At 38.1% G+C, this 15,897-nt stretch overlaps 1 protein-coding gene and 1 pseudogene across 5 annotated transcripts in view; one reads left to right on the top strand and one right to left on the bottom strand.

Annotated features, from left to right (window-relative positions):
- Ptprd (protein tyrosine phosphatase receptor type D) overlaps positions 1-15,897 on the bottom strand; it is a gene marked incomplete in the record, with an annotated part of 2,622,804 nt that overhangs the window by 668,998 nt on the left and 1,937,909 nt on the right.
- LOC129692808 (male-enhanced antigen 1-like) lies at positions 1,620-4,903 on the top strand (annotated as a pseudogene).

The raw sequence follows: 15,897 nt of genomic DNA, 5'->3' as shown, positions 1-15,897 counted from the left end.
GCTGGGTGATTATTTATTTAGAGTCAAGCAAAAAACTGTAGGAATGTTTTCTCTCTATACTGAGGCAGATAATCCAGGCTAATCCTCTTAATGAGATGACAGACAAATTAAAATCAAACAACAATAATATTAATAACAGCTCCATATTTATTACTACATGCAATAAATTTGTGTCTATTCATTTTACCCTCATATAATTTGAGCAATAAATCCTACTATTATTTCCATTTTTTTTCAGATAAAAAAATAAGACCAGACCACCAAAACTCACACAGTTCACAAATGTTAGTGTTGGAATTTAAACATTGTCCTCTGTTAATTCAATACTAGTTCATTGAAGTTAATCATTTGTTCTACATAATATTTGAGGCAGCCGATATAATCTCATGTCATACTTCTTTTTCCTTCAAATATCCTAACTAAATTAAAATTGCATAATGTAGTACACAGTTCCATGACAGCCCAGGTTTGAGGAAAAAATGTATTTCAATATCCTACCATGAAACAGTTCAATCCAGAGACATCTCTTATGGTAACAACTCATGTCAAGTGGTCTGACACAGCCTCTGCGAGCACTTCTATCTTAGTTTGCTTCCTATCACTGTGATAAACAGCACAGTCTCAAGCGACTTGGGGAGGAAAGGGTATATTTGGCTTACACCTTCTAGTCACTTTCCATGATGAAGTCAGGGTAGAAACTTGGAGACAGGAATTCCATCCACGGCCATGGAGAAATGCTGCTTATGTGCTTGTGGGAGGGCTAAATGTATGTTTTAGGTTTAAATTATTATAAAACAAAAAATGCCTCTAACCAGTAAGCCCCACTTGTCCATGGACAGAAAACTTCCTGGAATGCTGGGTGCTCATGTTCATGTAAGATAACAAGCCACATATTTTAGAGGTTTTTGTTGTTTGTTTGTTTTTGCTTCTGTAAACAAGCTTGGTTGGCACAACTGCACAGGAGGTACTTGATCACATGCTGGCCAGATGTACATAGGAAAAAAGTAAATAAGGATGAATGTTTGGCCCTGACTAGGTGAAGGCAAGAAGTTATGTGCTCTTGTGGGATTTGCATTTATAAGCACCTGACCAATGAAAATTGTGGCCATTATTTGGGAATCCTGGGAAGGTTCTTCTATATCAATCATTACTCAGGGAAATGTATCACAGATTTATCCATAGATCAATCCAATGAAAGCAGTTTTCTACTTAAGGTTCTTTCTCAGATGACCCTAGCTTGCATCAACTTGATAAAGAATCAACCTGCACAACTTTCTACTCTGTTATATGTATTCTCCACACATCCGTCTTTGACTGCCTGATGTTTAATACATGCACGAGGAAAGGTTATTGAAACTTTTAGCTAGGGACTATTGATACTATTTCCTACATAGTTCATAAGTCATGTTAGACACTGGTAATATATGAATGGTAAAACTATAGCAGAGAAATGGTTAGATCATGTGATTTAAATAATTTCAACCCCAAAGTAATAGAGATGGTGATACTTCTACTAAATCACGCATATTATCTGTCTTAGAATATATTTATAGCGAAGAAGAATTAATGTGAAGAGCCCCAGAAGGTTCTGCCCCACCAGAAGTGAAGCCCTGCCCGGGATGGAAGCAGTAATTCTAGTGGGAGACACTGTGGACCCTGAGAATATCTTCCCCAATCAAACTGAAGACTTAGGGCCACATCAGGGTCCTACAGAAGGAACCAGGGATTGAAGCAGTGAAGAGCCCAAGGAAAAGCAGGAGGAACAGGACCAAACTCAGCAGGCTACTTGGACTAGCCCCTCAATCAAGATGCTGAACAAAGAGAGGTAGAACTGGCCGCAGTGGGTGAGGAAGATTGGATTCAGGCCCTGGGCTTCTTTTGCAAGACCCACCATTAGGGAGTGAGGATGAAGATGAGGAGGGAGCTGCAGCATTGGCAGCCACAGCTCTATTCCCATGGACCCAGAACATGTAGCACTGGTAAAAAGGATGATGGCTGGAGTAAGCTTCTCTGCACTATGGGTTCCTGCCTGTGCTCAGGAAACACCAGGTGCTCAGTGGAGGGAGGTGGTCCAGAAAGCCCTCCAAGCTCAGCAGTCATCCCCTGACTGGAAGAGATGGCACTGCAAGAGTTGCCTATCTCCCTTCACTCCAAGCCAGGACCAGCACAGGACTCATACAACTCTGGTTCTAACATCTACCTTCCCATGTCCCTTTTCACATCAAGACAAATTAGACCTCTCAGACACCCACTTTATTCAGTTCTGTACATATGGGGACACTGGCCTGAGCCCAAGCCACCTTAGCAGCATATATGACAAAGCATCCTATGTATACACACACACTCACACATACAAGAGAAAACGAGGAAGAAAAAGAAGAATTAATGTACAAGAAGAAAATGAAGGCAGGGATCAGGAAAAATGAATGAAGGAAGGAAAGCAAGAAGGAAGGAGAGGAAAAAGAGAAGGAAGAATACAGGAAGTGAGCAAATGAGTTGAAAATGAATGCCAAGAACTAATGGTCAGTCAATAAATAATGCTAATTTGCATTTTTCTCCCAAAACTTTATGGATGCAAAGGATTTTATGATTAAGAATTTGAGACCATTCTGGGTGTGGTGGCACATGTTCGTGTTCCCAGCTTGTTGATGGAGGCAGAAAGAACAGGAGTTCAACACCAGCCTTGGCTATGTGTGACCATGTCTTAACACTTCTTTCCCATCCATCTGAAAGGAAAGTACCTGAGACACACAAAAGTGGCAAACTTTCTAGTGATGTGGTCAACCAACATGGGACTCCAGTTTTGCTCCCCTTGTGTCTTTCCTAGGCATATTTAATGACAGAAAATCCAATATCCTCTGTCCCTAGGGAAAGAATATGTACATTACTACACTAATGGTAACAATGCTGAACTTGCACCCATGATCATATTGTGGTTCACTTCTCTTCCACACATCAGTGTTTTAGAGAGCTATCATAGAGCTGCAGATAAAATGTTTCTGCTTTTATCAGCACTCACATTTATCTGGATTTACTACTTCGAAAGAGAAAAAAATCATTTGCACAGCTGAGACATAAAGAGAGTGTGTGTGTCCTGTCTCAAGCTAAGGAAATTGTCTTTTTATACATATTTAAAATTAGGATTTGACCCTAGCCCAATTCCTGAGAATCCTTTACGTCTGTTTTCTTGAGGTCTGTTTTCTTGAGATCAGAGGGGCTATTCCAGGACAGCACCTGTTGCTGTCCATTGAGGAAGCAGCCGTTCCCCTTCCCTGGATTATCTGGATTGACTGTGGATACTGTGTACATTTATTAATACCTTTTGGACTTTGGCTACTGTGTGCATTTATTAATACCTATAGGCCTTTGCTTACTTTATACTATGTTTCACTAAGTTATGAATTTACGTGAAAGAATACATTTCTGAGTGAGAAACACATATAGATGGAATCTACTAAAGGCAGCTTGCAAACCCTCAAGGACTTAACTTGAGAAAAGATCCTCATCCTCTTGGTTTTGCTACTTACTTCAGAATCACTATTGCATGACAAGGCACTGCAATAGAGTGCTTTAGAGAAGATTTTAATGACATTCATTAGAATACACTGAGGTTTCCATCTTTTTTTCTTGTGTTTATAGTTGTGGAGATTTTAGATTACAGATTCTTGTGAAGTTGGAAACCAACACAGACTGTCATTCATTCATTATGTATTGCTTTTTAATGTTTAACAGAAGTTCAGTTACCCAAGTTCAAGTACACATAATGAAATCTATACACCTAAAGAAGATAAACAAGAAAGAAGACACAGGGTAAGATGATCAATCCTCACTTAGAAAGACAAATGGGATGGGCATTGGATGTAGGAGAAAACAATAACAAGACAGGAGCCTACCACAGAGAGCCTCTGAAAGACTCTACATAGCAGTGTATCAGAGCAGATACTAAGACTCATAACCAAAACTTCAGCAGAGTGCAGGGAATCATATGAAAGAAGGGGGAGTTAATATGATGTGGAGAGGATAGGCGCTCCACAAGGACCAAATATAGCAGGCCACAGGGGTCTTTTCTGAGACTGACACTCTACCAAGGACCATTTACCGATATAATCTAGAACCTCTGCTCGGATATAGCCCGTGGTAGCTCAGTAACCAAGGGGGAATCCTAGTAAGGGGAACAGGGACTATTTCTGATATGAACTCATTGGCAGGCTCTTTGACCTCCTCACCCCCGAAGGGAGGAACAGCCCTGCTAGGCCATAGAGGAGGACTTTGCAGCCAGGCCTGAAGATACCTGATAAAACAGGGTCAGATGAAAGGGGAGGAAGTCCTCCCCTATCAGTGGACTTGGAAAGGGACAGGGAGGAGATGAGGGAGGGAGGGTGGAATTGGGAGGGAATGAGGGAACAGGATACAGCTGGGATACAGAGTTAATAAAATGTAACTAATAATAAAAAAAGAAAAAAAACGAATAGAAAAAAAAAGATGAACTTAAAGTCCTTTAAATTCAAAAGATTAATTTTCAGAATTAGTTTTAGGTGATTTCGAATGCTTATTTAGCTAATGAAACTATTCTGAAACATTACAAGGTTTTCCCAAGTACCTCTAAAGGGCTGGAGAATAAATCTGTCAAATATTAACATGTTACACAAATCTATTGCAGAATGACATTAGATTTCTAGAAAGTTTATCAACATTCTCAAGGATATTAAAGTTATATCAGAAAATTCTTCAGGGACAAAATGAGTGTTAAGTGTTTCAAGACTAAAGGAATTTTTCCATTAGAGAAAATGACTCTGGCATTCCATTATGGAAAGTATGAACCATAGGATCTGAAATATTTGTAGTTCCAAATCTTTACCTCAAATTACAGGTTAAATCTCCTGAGAACAGTTTTGGTGCTTAGTATAGCTGTTTGTCAGAGCCAATCTCAGGGGAACCAATGTAAGGGGGTATGGACGTATAAACCATGTAGGACAAAGAGTAGCTCCAACAGGAAAGAAAAGAAACCGTGAACTGATAACATGCATTTTTCCTAGCTGAAATTCCACCTCATAGTTCGTGGTTTTTTGTTTTTTTTTTTTGTGGAGACAATGGATATAAAACTGACAGTGACATCAGCTTCAAAATGCTGAGTGTGGGCCTCCCCGGAGTCAGTGCTCAGAGACCCCCATATCCAGGAGAAGCATGCTGAATCACTTGCCTCCAGCAACTTGCTAATGGAATTTCCTTCCCTTTTGTTTTCTAGTGTAGCTCAGTGATTTCTGGACACTGTTTTATCAGGTTACTGATCACTTGGCTCAGTTTGGCTCATGAATAAACACACTATCCTCTGCCGGATACTAAACACACAGTACTGCTTTAAAAACATAAAAGAAATCAACATTGTCAATCTCACTTTTGACAATGATGAGAGTAGAACTTGAGAACAGTTTTTTTTTTTTAATTTGGGGGACACACACACATACACACACAGACATTAGGGTTAATGATTTAAGATCAGTACCAGCTTTATTTTTTTATGTTCTATGACTCACGAATGTTGGAACTTTAGAAATAGTCTTACCATTAAGTTTTAACTTTTTTTTTTTTTTTTTTTTTTTTTTTTTTTTTTTTTTTTTTTTTTTTCTTTTTTTTTTTTTTTATTTTTTCTTTTTAGTTACATTTTCTTAACTCCGTGTCCCAGCTGTATCCCGCTCCCTCATTCCCTCCCCAACCCCACACTCCCTCCCTGGTCTCCTCCCTGCCCCTTTCCAAGTCCCCTGATAGGGGAGGACCTCCTCCCCTTTCATCTGTCCCTGTTTTATCAGGTATCTTCAGGGCTGGCTGCAAAGTCCTCCTCTGTGGCCTAACAGACTGCTCCTCCCCTGGGGGGAGGTGTCAAACAGCCTGCCCTTGAGATCCTGTTAGAAATAGTCCGTGTCCCCCTTACTTTGGAAAACTACTTGGTTACTGAGCTACCACAGGCCACATCCGAGCAGAAGTTCTAGGTTATATCCATAGATGGTCCTTGGTTGAGTTTCAGTCTCAGAAAAGACCCTGTGCCCAGATATATTTGGTCCTTGTAGAGCTCCTATCCTTTCCATATCATACTAACTTCCCTTCTTTCATATGATTCCCTGCACTCTGCCGAGGGTTTGGTTATGAGTCTTAGTGTCTGCTTTGAAACACTGCTAGGTAGAGTCTTTCAGATGCCTTTTGTGGTAGACTCCTGTCATAAGTTCAAGGCACATCCCATTTGTCTTTCTAAATGAGGATTAATCACCTTCGCCTGTGTCCACTTTCTTGATTATCTTCTTTAGGTGTGTAGATTTCATTATGTTTATCATGTCTTGTAGGTCTATATAAGCGAGTATATACCAAGTTTGTATTTCTCCTTCTGGGATACTTCACTCAGAATGATCTTTTCTAGATCCCACCACTTGCCTGCAAATTTCATGATTTCCTCCTTTTTGATTGCTGAGTAGTATTCCATTGTGTAAAAATACCACAATTTCTGTATCCATTCCTCCGTTGATGGACATCTGGGTTGTTTCCAAGTTCTGGCTATTACAAATAAAGCTGCTACGAACATGGTTGAACAAATGTCCCTGTTGTGTACTTGAGCAAATTTTGGGTATATACCTAGGAGTGGTATAGCTGGGTCTTGAGGTAGCACTACTCCTAGTTGTCTGAGAAAGCGCCAGATTGACTTCCAGAGTGGTTGAACCAGTTTACATTCCCACCAGCAATGGAGGAGGGTTCCCTTTTCTCCACAACCTCTCCAGCATGTGCTATCACTTGAGTTTTTCATCTTGGCCATTCTGATGGGTGTAAGGTGAAATCTCAGGGTCGTTTTGATTTGCATTTCCCTAATGGCTAATGAGGTTGAGCATTTCTTTAAGTGTTTCTCTGCCATTCGATGTTCCTCTTTCGAGAATTCTCTGTTTAGCTCTGTTCCCCATTTTTTAAGTGGATTACTTGGTTTGTTGCTTTTCTGCTTCTTTAGTTCTTTATATATACTTGATATTAGCCCTCTGTCAGATAAAGGGTTGGTGAAGATTCTTTCCCAATCTGTAGGCTGTCTATTTGTTTTGATGACAGTGTCTTTTGCTTTACAGAAGCTTTTCAGTTTCATGAGGTCCCATTTATTGATTGTTGCTCTTAGAGCCTGTGCTGTTGGTGTTCTGTTCAGGAAGTTGTCTCCTGTGCCAATGAGTTCTAGGCTGTTTCCCACTTTTTTTTCCAGCTGATGTAGAGTATCTGGTTTTATGTTGAGGTCCTTGATCCACTTGGACTTTAGTTTTGTGCAGGGTGATAAATATGGGTCTATTTTCATTTTTCTGCATGTAGACATCCAGTTGGTCCAGCACCATTTGTTGAAGATGCTGTCTTTTTTCCATTGAATGGATTTGGCTTCTTTGTCAAATATTGAGTATTCATAGGTGTGTGGGTTTATTTCTGGGTCTTCTATGCGATTCCATTGATCCTCCTTTCTGTTTCTATGCCAATACCATGCAGTTTTTATTACTGTTGCCCTGTAGTACAGCTTGAGATCGGGAATGGAGATACCTCCAGATGATCTGTTGTTGTACAGAATTGTTTTGGAGATTCTGGGTTTTTTGTTTCTCCATATGAAGCTGAGAATCTTTTTTTCAAGGTCTGTAAAGAGTTGAGTTGGTATTTTGATGGGAATTGCATTGAATCTGTAAATTGCTTTTGGCAGGATGGCCATTTTCACAATGTTAATCCTACCAATCCATGAGCACGGGAGATCTTTCCATCTTCTGAGATCTTCTTCAATTTCTTTCTTCAAAGACTTGAAGTTTTTCTCAAACAGGTCTTTCACTTGCTTGGTTAGAGTCACACCAAGGTACTTTATGTTATTAGTGGCTATTGTGAAGGGTGTTGTTTCCCTAATTTCTTTCTCGGCCTTTTTGTCTTTGGTATACAAGAGGGCTTCTGATTTTTTTGAGTTGATTTTGTATCCTGCCACTTTGCTGAAGGTGTTTATCAGCTGAAGAAGTTCTCTGGTTGAATCTTTGGGGTCGCTCATGTATACTATCATATCATCTGCAAATAGTGACACTTTGACCTCTTCCTTTCCGATTTGTATCCCCTTGATCAAGTTTTAACTTTTTAAAAATATATTTGTGCGTATATATGTTATGAAGTTTCTGCAATATGGCAGAAATGGCTTCAATATGGCATTTTCAAAGGTCCTTAGTATTAGTTATTCCTCTACATACTGCCTCCTCTGTCCCTACCTCTTATGTCTCATAGTGGCATGGATGTTATAGGTGTAAACTACCATTTCCTGATTTTATTTAGAACCTGATGGAAATCATGCTTGCCATCCTTATTAGAACCCAACTCCTGTGACTGGCTAGGCTGTAGGCCCTAGGGAATAACTTAAATACAGTCATTCTTTTAAATGGCCAAAATATAAAATGCCTTCTGAGTTCTTTTCTTATACCCATAGACTAGTGTATCTCTCAGTCTTCATAAGAGACACTTCTTTCTGCAATAAATGTCAGGTAACAGACATGCATAGTTGTTCAACATGCAGAGAATAAGAGCCTTCAAAGTATTCATATACAATTTATTCTCATAAGGTGCAGGGATCATCATGGAAGAGGGTCAGAAAGATTATAACAATCAGAGGCAAGGGACTTCTGCAACAACTATATATGTATTCTGGGCACGATAGGACAACTGCATGAACTTACAGCAGTTTTGACTGTATATACAAGATGTGAACAATATCAAGCCATGCAAGAATTCCAGCCTAGAACTGGGAGGGGCATATGAACTATTCTCACTGGCAACTGATGGGTGCTGAGAAACAGCATCAGAAGGTTACCCATGTTTCAGTAGGTGAGCTACACCAGTGCACAGACAAATAGCACTACGTGGACTCAGTGTTTCTAAAGAAGGAGTACAAATTTATGGGGACAATGTGGTAAGGGGTATAGGATAGGATTTAGAGAAGAGAGAGAATGATGGCTGGCTTTAATTAAAATATATACACATGTATGAAATTCTCAAGCAGGAATAACAAATATTTCAGTGAGAACAACAGCTTTTTTTTTTTTTTTCATTGAAGTCAAGTTAAAGAAGAATGTTAAAAAATATTTCTTGAGGCAAGCTTGATGGCGCCAGCCTTTAGTACCAGCACTTGGGAAGTGGTTGTAGGTGGATCTCGGAGTTCAAGGTTAGTCTAGTCTACAAAGTGAGTTCCAGGACAGCCTGGGCTACACAGAGAAACTTTGTCTTGGAAAAAATAAAGCAAAACTATTTCCAATCATGTGTTGCCACATAATTTATTCATTTTTGACTAGAAATCCCTTAGGAGAACTAACTGCTTACATTTATATATGACAATCTGGTGCTAATTTTCTCCACAATTAAAATTGTTAGAACAAATTAGGATCAAAGAAGTAGAGTCACCATATTATATACTTCTGAAATTTATTTTCTTTCCCTCCTTATAGGAGTTCTTTGAAGCTGGATTGAAATAATGTGTGTGAATAACCCACTCTGATACTTGGCTTTCTAGGTGCCTACAAAATTGAAAGCAAAATGCATATTCTATAAAGAAAAAAACTAGATTGAGAAAAATTTCAAAATTACTTTTATTTGTGTTCCTGAGGATTGTGCTTCCCTCTAATCCTAGAATTGACTGCTTGAAATTATTTTGTATCATTGAAGCAGAAGGTAGATGTTTTCATGGATTATTAAATGAAAATTGCAATACAAACAGTGCAATACCTCTCTACCAGTAATTGGCCAGGGAGGTCCCAGAGGTTTCCAAAACAACACAGGTAATTGTTATTGAACTCAGTTATCAACCATAACTACATGGTAAGACCCTATTGCTTAAGACACCATATACTTTGCCTGTAGGACAGAGAAAAGTCAATCTTAAATTAACTGAGAAACTTCTTCACTACTTGCTAGCTTTCATGGTGCTTACAGGTGCTATGCAAGTCATTTGCAGAGAAAAAGATCAGGGTTCTTACTGAGTGCTGCACATTGGATGCTGTAATACTGACCGAGGAGGCAATAAGTACCAATTGGTACAATGGTTGCATATGTCATGAGATAAACAACAGTTTCTCATTGGACTTGAAACTTGCTCTATAGAAAGGGACATACCACTGGATGTTATACCCCTCTTCAAATACCAGTGGCTAGAGAGGATATAGGCCTTAGGATAGAAGCTGCTATTGTCTTTTTGCTCAATGATCATACTTTCAAATTGCTTTCTAAACATCTATGCTTATCTCATAAATGGCTGTTTTCACAATTGGTCAGAGAAGCTCCTTTTTTCAGTTTAAAAAATAGTCAAAGTGATGAGAATCAGAGACATCATTGTAAAAGGAGGGCGAAGAAGTTAAAAAATATTACCGAGCACTTGTCATATTCAACATGTTTTCTGATTGACTTAGTTTTGAATGGTGTTTAATTGAAATGCATGTGTCTCAATGGTGCATTTTTTTAAAATAACAACATGGATTTTTCTTGTGGTTCTCATCAAAACACCACAAGTCAGCTTTTTAAGGCCCAACCTGTACATATTTTAAATGTTTCATTTATTTCCCACTATCAACAGCATAAAGCAAAGCCCTCCTTTCTGTTCTCATAAAACTGACCTTTTATTTTAAATAAATGCTTCCCAGCAATTCAATCTGAAATCAGCATTTTAATAATAGTAAATGATTCTCCCACATTTGTGACATGGACTTCAAATAAGACATTTAAGTATTTTTCTTAAGTTTTACTTTTTAAAACAATGAAATGCCAACTAAAGGAAGAGAACAGAAAAGGAAACACCAGGAGCCCGTGAGCTGCTCAGCAGGTAAAAGTGCTTAACATACAAATCTGGTGACCTGAGTTTGATCCCTGAAACCCACATGGTGGAAAGACAAGACTAAACTAACTCCTGCAATTTGTTCTTTGCCCTCCACATGTGTGCTGGGGCGAGCGCGCGCGCACACACACACACACACACACACACACACACACACACACACACACCACACTTAAAAAATAAAAAAAACAAACACAAACACCAAAGATTAAAAGGCAAATGGAACAAAATAACAAGATTCCAAACAAAATTCTAGAAATATCTTTTCATTGACATCAATTCATTTTTCACTGAAAATGGGACAAAATACTTACAAAATGACTTAATCTTTTGAATCTTGTTGAGTCCTATCGTCAGGCTCATTTCTTACCATTGTTAGATTATTAATTCATCTTGCAATTAGACTATACATAAAACAAGTATTATTCAATTTTCTTATAATTTCCAAACCACTCACTCAGAACTCCTTATGTACTCAGAAACACATTTTGGTGAGTATTCAAAACAAAGCACAGACCTCAAACATGCTTTGACCCTTGGTGTGGTGCCCAGAGGAGTGATGCTGGGTGGAAAGCACTCCAAGGGTAGTATGTTATCCCGCTGATGTGGGTTATCAATTAACCTCACGAACATGGGTCAAAGCATGACATGTTCTTTCACACTGTAATGTAGTATGGAGAAAATCTCTTTGATATGTTAAACTTTCTTATATTTGCACGAATTATTTTTCTTTGTCCTAGCATGTTTTCACTTAGTTCCTCAACACTAAGTAACCTTGCCTTATTCTAACAAGTTTGTGATTAGGAATAACTAAGATGGTCTAAACTAGCCTAACTGGTGGCAGAGAAAAATTTGCTTTCTTTTTTTGTTTGCATTTATGTCTGGGGTGTATTAATATGTATACTTGTTCATGTGTGTGCCAACGTCTAGCTGCATGTAAAGGTCAGAGGCTGATGTTAGATAAGACACTTAGATTGTTTTCCACATTGCTTTTGGGTGTCTCCGTGAATCTGGAAATTATGGATTTGGCAATACTAGCTAGGCAGTAAGTCTCAGGGCACCTGTCTCTGCCTCCCCAGTCCTGCATTGCAGATGCATGCCACCATGTCCAGCCTCTTGTGCCTAAAATATGAACACAGGTCCTCATGTTTGTGCAGAAACAACTTTCCAGGCTGAGCCATCTCCTCAGACCCTCTCTATAGCTTTCATTACCACATGAACTTTTCATTGAATCACTCTAGACTTAAGAGAAATTGGTAAAAATAGAAAGGTTTCTTAGGAATAACAAGGGATGATGATTTTATGTGACTAGGAAAGAAAGTCTGTTGTCAGGAGAGAATGAAGGCATTTTTTGAAATGTTATTGAGTCTCGGAGTGTTGTTTACCATATCTTTCTGTGATTCTTTTGAACTTAGGATACATGTACTTATTTTACAGACTTTATGCATTTCATCTTTACCTCAGTGTAAAGGTCATTTATTGTGTGAAAGCAAAAGGTTCATAGAAATTAACTTTATATCAGTAAATTCTGTTTCTATGTCTTAAACTCAGATTCAAAAAGCACTATTATAATACTTTAAAATAGACATTGTGCAGTTTCCATCACCCACATGGTGGCTCACAACTGCTTCTAATTCCAGTTCTGTGAGATCCAATTCCTCTTTTATCTCCATGGGCTCCTGCACACGTGGTACACAGACATACATTTTGGCACACACACATGCACATAAAATTAGATAAATATTTTGAACAAAACTTTGTCAAAATAAATACTCAGTAGATGTGTTGTGCTTAATATAGAACATCAATTAAAAATTGTAAATATGTGTTTACAAACTGTTTTGTTAACATTAATTGACAACATAAAACAAATTGTACACTAAAACTGTAATTGGTTTTTAAAAGAGAAATTATTGATTTATCAACTGAATCACAAACATTTTCTAACCTTTAAACTATAATTAGTAGAATGTAATGAGACCAAGCTCATCAAATGTGTTTCAGGAGAAAGCATGGAAAGCAGAATGGATCCTTCTCTTAAAAAAAAAAATACAGAGTAAAGAACACCTTTAATTTCGATGGCTCTGCTTCTTTTTCTTCTTTTTCAGATGTATCAAGTTTACTTTAATTTTTTCAGACATGATATGACAATATTATCTTGACTGGCTTGAAACTTAGGAGATCTACCTGTCTCTTCCCCACAACTGCTGGAATTAAAGGCATGTACCACCATGCCTGACTTCAAATTCATCAGCTTATAAAAGCTACTCAGGTTATTTGAAAACATAATCCCAAGCAACATACTGATAGAAATGAAAGTAAATTATACTATTCTGCAACATTCAAGACAGTCTTTGTGATGGGAAGATTCCAGAAACACAAACAAGCAATAGTAAAATTCAAATTTTCCTTTAACTTCTTGGCCACTAGGCTAATTCTATAAAGAAACACATGCAATTTGCAAAATGACCTGTCACTCTTATCATAGACTTCATGTATAGCCTTGAGGTTAACTGTATCCTTTCTACTTTGTCTTCACCTTTCTTCAGTGGCTGGGGTAGTGTGATTGAGAAATACCACCCACAGGCGTAGATTCTTGAACTTAGTCCCTACTAGGTGTCACTGCTGGGGTGTGGTTCAGACTTCCTGGATGAAGAACATCACTGGGCCTTGCTTTGGTAATTCATAACCTCACCTACTTTCAGTTCTGTCTTTGCCTCATGTTTTTGGTGGAAGATGTGATATCTCAGCTTCCTGCTCCAGCCTTTATGCCTGCCACATCTTCCCTCCACAATGGACTCTTATTCCTCTGGGACCATAAGCAAAGTGGACTCTACAAGTAGCTTTTCATCCTGGATTTTAACAGCAGCAGAAAAGTAACTGATATAGGAACTGTGAATTCATTGCACCATTTGATGAATTTATCTAAGATCTGATAGACTAGGATCAGATGGAAGGGGAGGAGGACCTCCCCATCAGTGGACTTGGGGAGGGGCATGGGTGGAGAAGAGGGACAAAGGGTGGGATTGGGAAGGGAAGAGGGAGTGAGCTACAGGTGGGATACAAAGTGAATAAACTGTAATTAATAAAAATAAAAAAATAAATAAAAAATATATAATTTAAAAATGTGAAAACATTTATGTGAAAAATGTCACATAAAACCTTTTTAAACTTTGCGTATATATATATTTTTTTAATTTTATTTTTTTTTGATTTTTCAAGACAAGGTCTCTTTCTGTAGCTCGGGCCATAGTAGAAGTCAGTTTGTAGATCAGGCTGCCCTCAAATCCAGGGATTCACCTGCCTCTGCCTCCCAAATTCTGGGATTAAAGATGTGTGCCACCACCACCTGGCTTAATTTTTTTAACTGGATTTTTATGTCTCTTTTTTAAAAAATGTGAAATAAATTGAATTACTCATTTAATAAGTTGATATTTATCACATTATTTACTCAGGAGTTATTACATTTGGCCTTTGGAAATTACTGATTCACATTGGATAAAAATTTAGTTTTATTACATTTAATGCAAACCTTTCCTTGCAAGTTCAAGAAGAAAAATAAATCCCTCAATAGAGAATTTTTATGTGTATAATCAGAAATGTAAATGGTAAACATGGGCATATTTTATCTTAAAAATATTAGCTTTGGGTTAGATGTTACTTAGACTTTTAAAACTTATTGAAAGAACAACTACCTTCCATATGAAGACTATATTAAGCATATGTATGCATATGCAAATTACCCCTCATAAATACTATTTTTTAGCAGAACTAGATGATTGGATGTTTTATTCAATATTTTTAAAAAGTCTCTTATATCTGACAGTGAAATTACAACTTATTTTGAAAGAGACTCTTGTACTTAACCTTTAATAAATCAGTGAGTAACTGTGGGCAAGGTATATGATTATGGCTTAAGAGAGTGAACAGCAATCATATGTTCCGTTCACGTGGAACTAACTGCAAGCCACGCTTTCGTCTAAGTCCTTGACTTATTTAAATAATCCAATCTTCCAACAATGCTAAATACAGCAAGGTTGAGCAAGTTACTTGCGAGTCCACAGGTATTAAGTGATGAAGCTGTGCTGTTCTTCGCAGTCTATTTCCTTTGTTTAAATGAAAATGAATAGTTAACGTGATGAACACTTAGATAAGATTTCCTGCTGTCAGTGGTATACAGTGGATCTATACCCTGAAGTTGATAAAAATTATTTAATATCTATTTTATGCAAATACTGATTAGGACCACTAGTAACAAATATTTTCTTCTATCATTAGTGAAAAGGTGTGTTTTTTGTTTTGTTCTTTTATTTCTTTTGTGTATATATATATATATATATATAGTTTTTGGTAGAATGACTTCATGCTGGACCATCTAAAATATAAGCAAGAGCAGAGTCTACATAGTTCTTTGTTTTTAAAATTATACTTTATTTACTTTGTATCCCCCCTCTAGTTCCCTCCCTCCTCCCCTCCCAATTCCTCCTCTCTTTCCCCTTCTCCACACACTCCCCTCCTCAAGTCCACTGGTAGGGGAGGGATTCTTTTTCTTCCTTCTGATCCTAGTCTTAGGTTTCATCAGGAGTGGCTGTATTGTCTTCCTCTGTGGCCTGGTAAGGCTGCTCCCCTCTCAGGGGGAGGTGATCAAAGAGCAGGCCAATCAGTTCATGTCAGAAGTAGTCCATGTTCCCATTACTATGGAACCCACTTGGACACTGAACTGCCATGGGCTACATCTGTGCAGGGGTTCTAGGTTATTTCCATGCATGGTACTTGGTTGGAAAGACCCCTGTGCTCAAATTTTTTGGTTCTGTTACTCTCCTTGTGGACCTCCTGTCCTTTCCAGATCTAACTATTATTTCCTACTTCTTTCATAAGATTCCCTGCATTCTGCCCAAAGTTTGGCCATAAGTCTCAACATCTGCTTTGATAGTCTGCAAGGCAGAGCCTTTCAGAGGCCCTCTGTGGGAGGGTCCTAACTTGTTTCCTGTTTTCTTCTTCTGGTGTCCATCCTCTTTGCCTTTTGGAGTGGGGATTGAGCATTTTAG

The sequence above is a fragment of the Psammomys obesus genome, unplaced genomic scaffold (genome assembly GCF_907164565.1).
Source record: "Psammomys obesus unplaced genomic scaffold, mPsaObe1.curated_primary_1811, whole genome shotgun sequence".
Taxonomy (NCBI): domain Eukaryota; kingdom Metazoa; phylum Chordata; class Mammalia; order Rodentia; family Muridae; genus Psammomys; species Psammomys obesus.
This window is presented reverse-complemented; position numbering and strand designations above follow the sequence as displayed.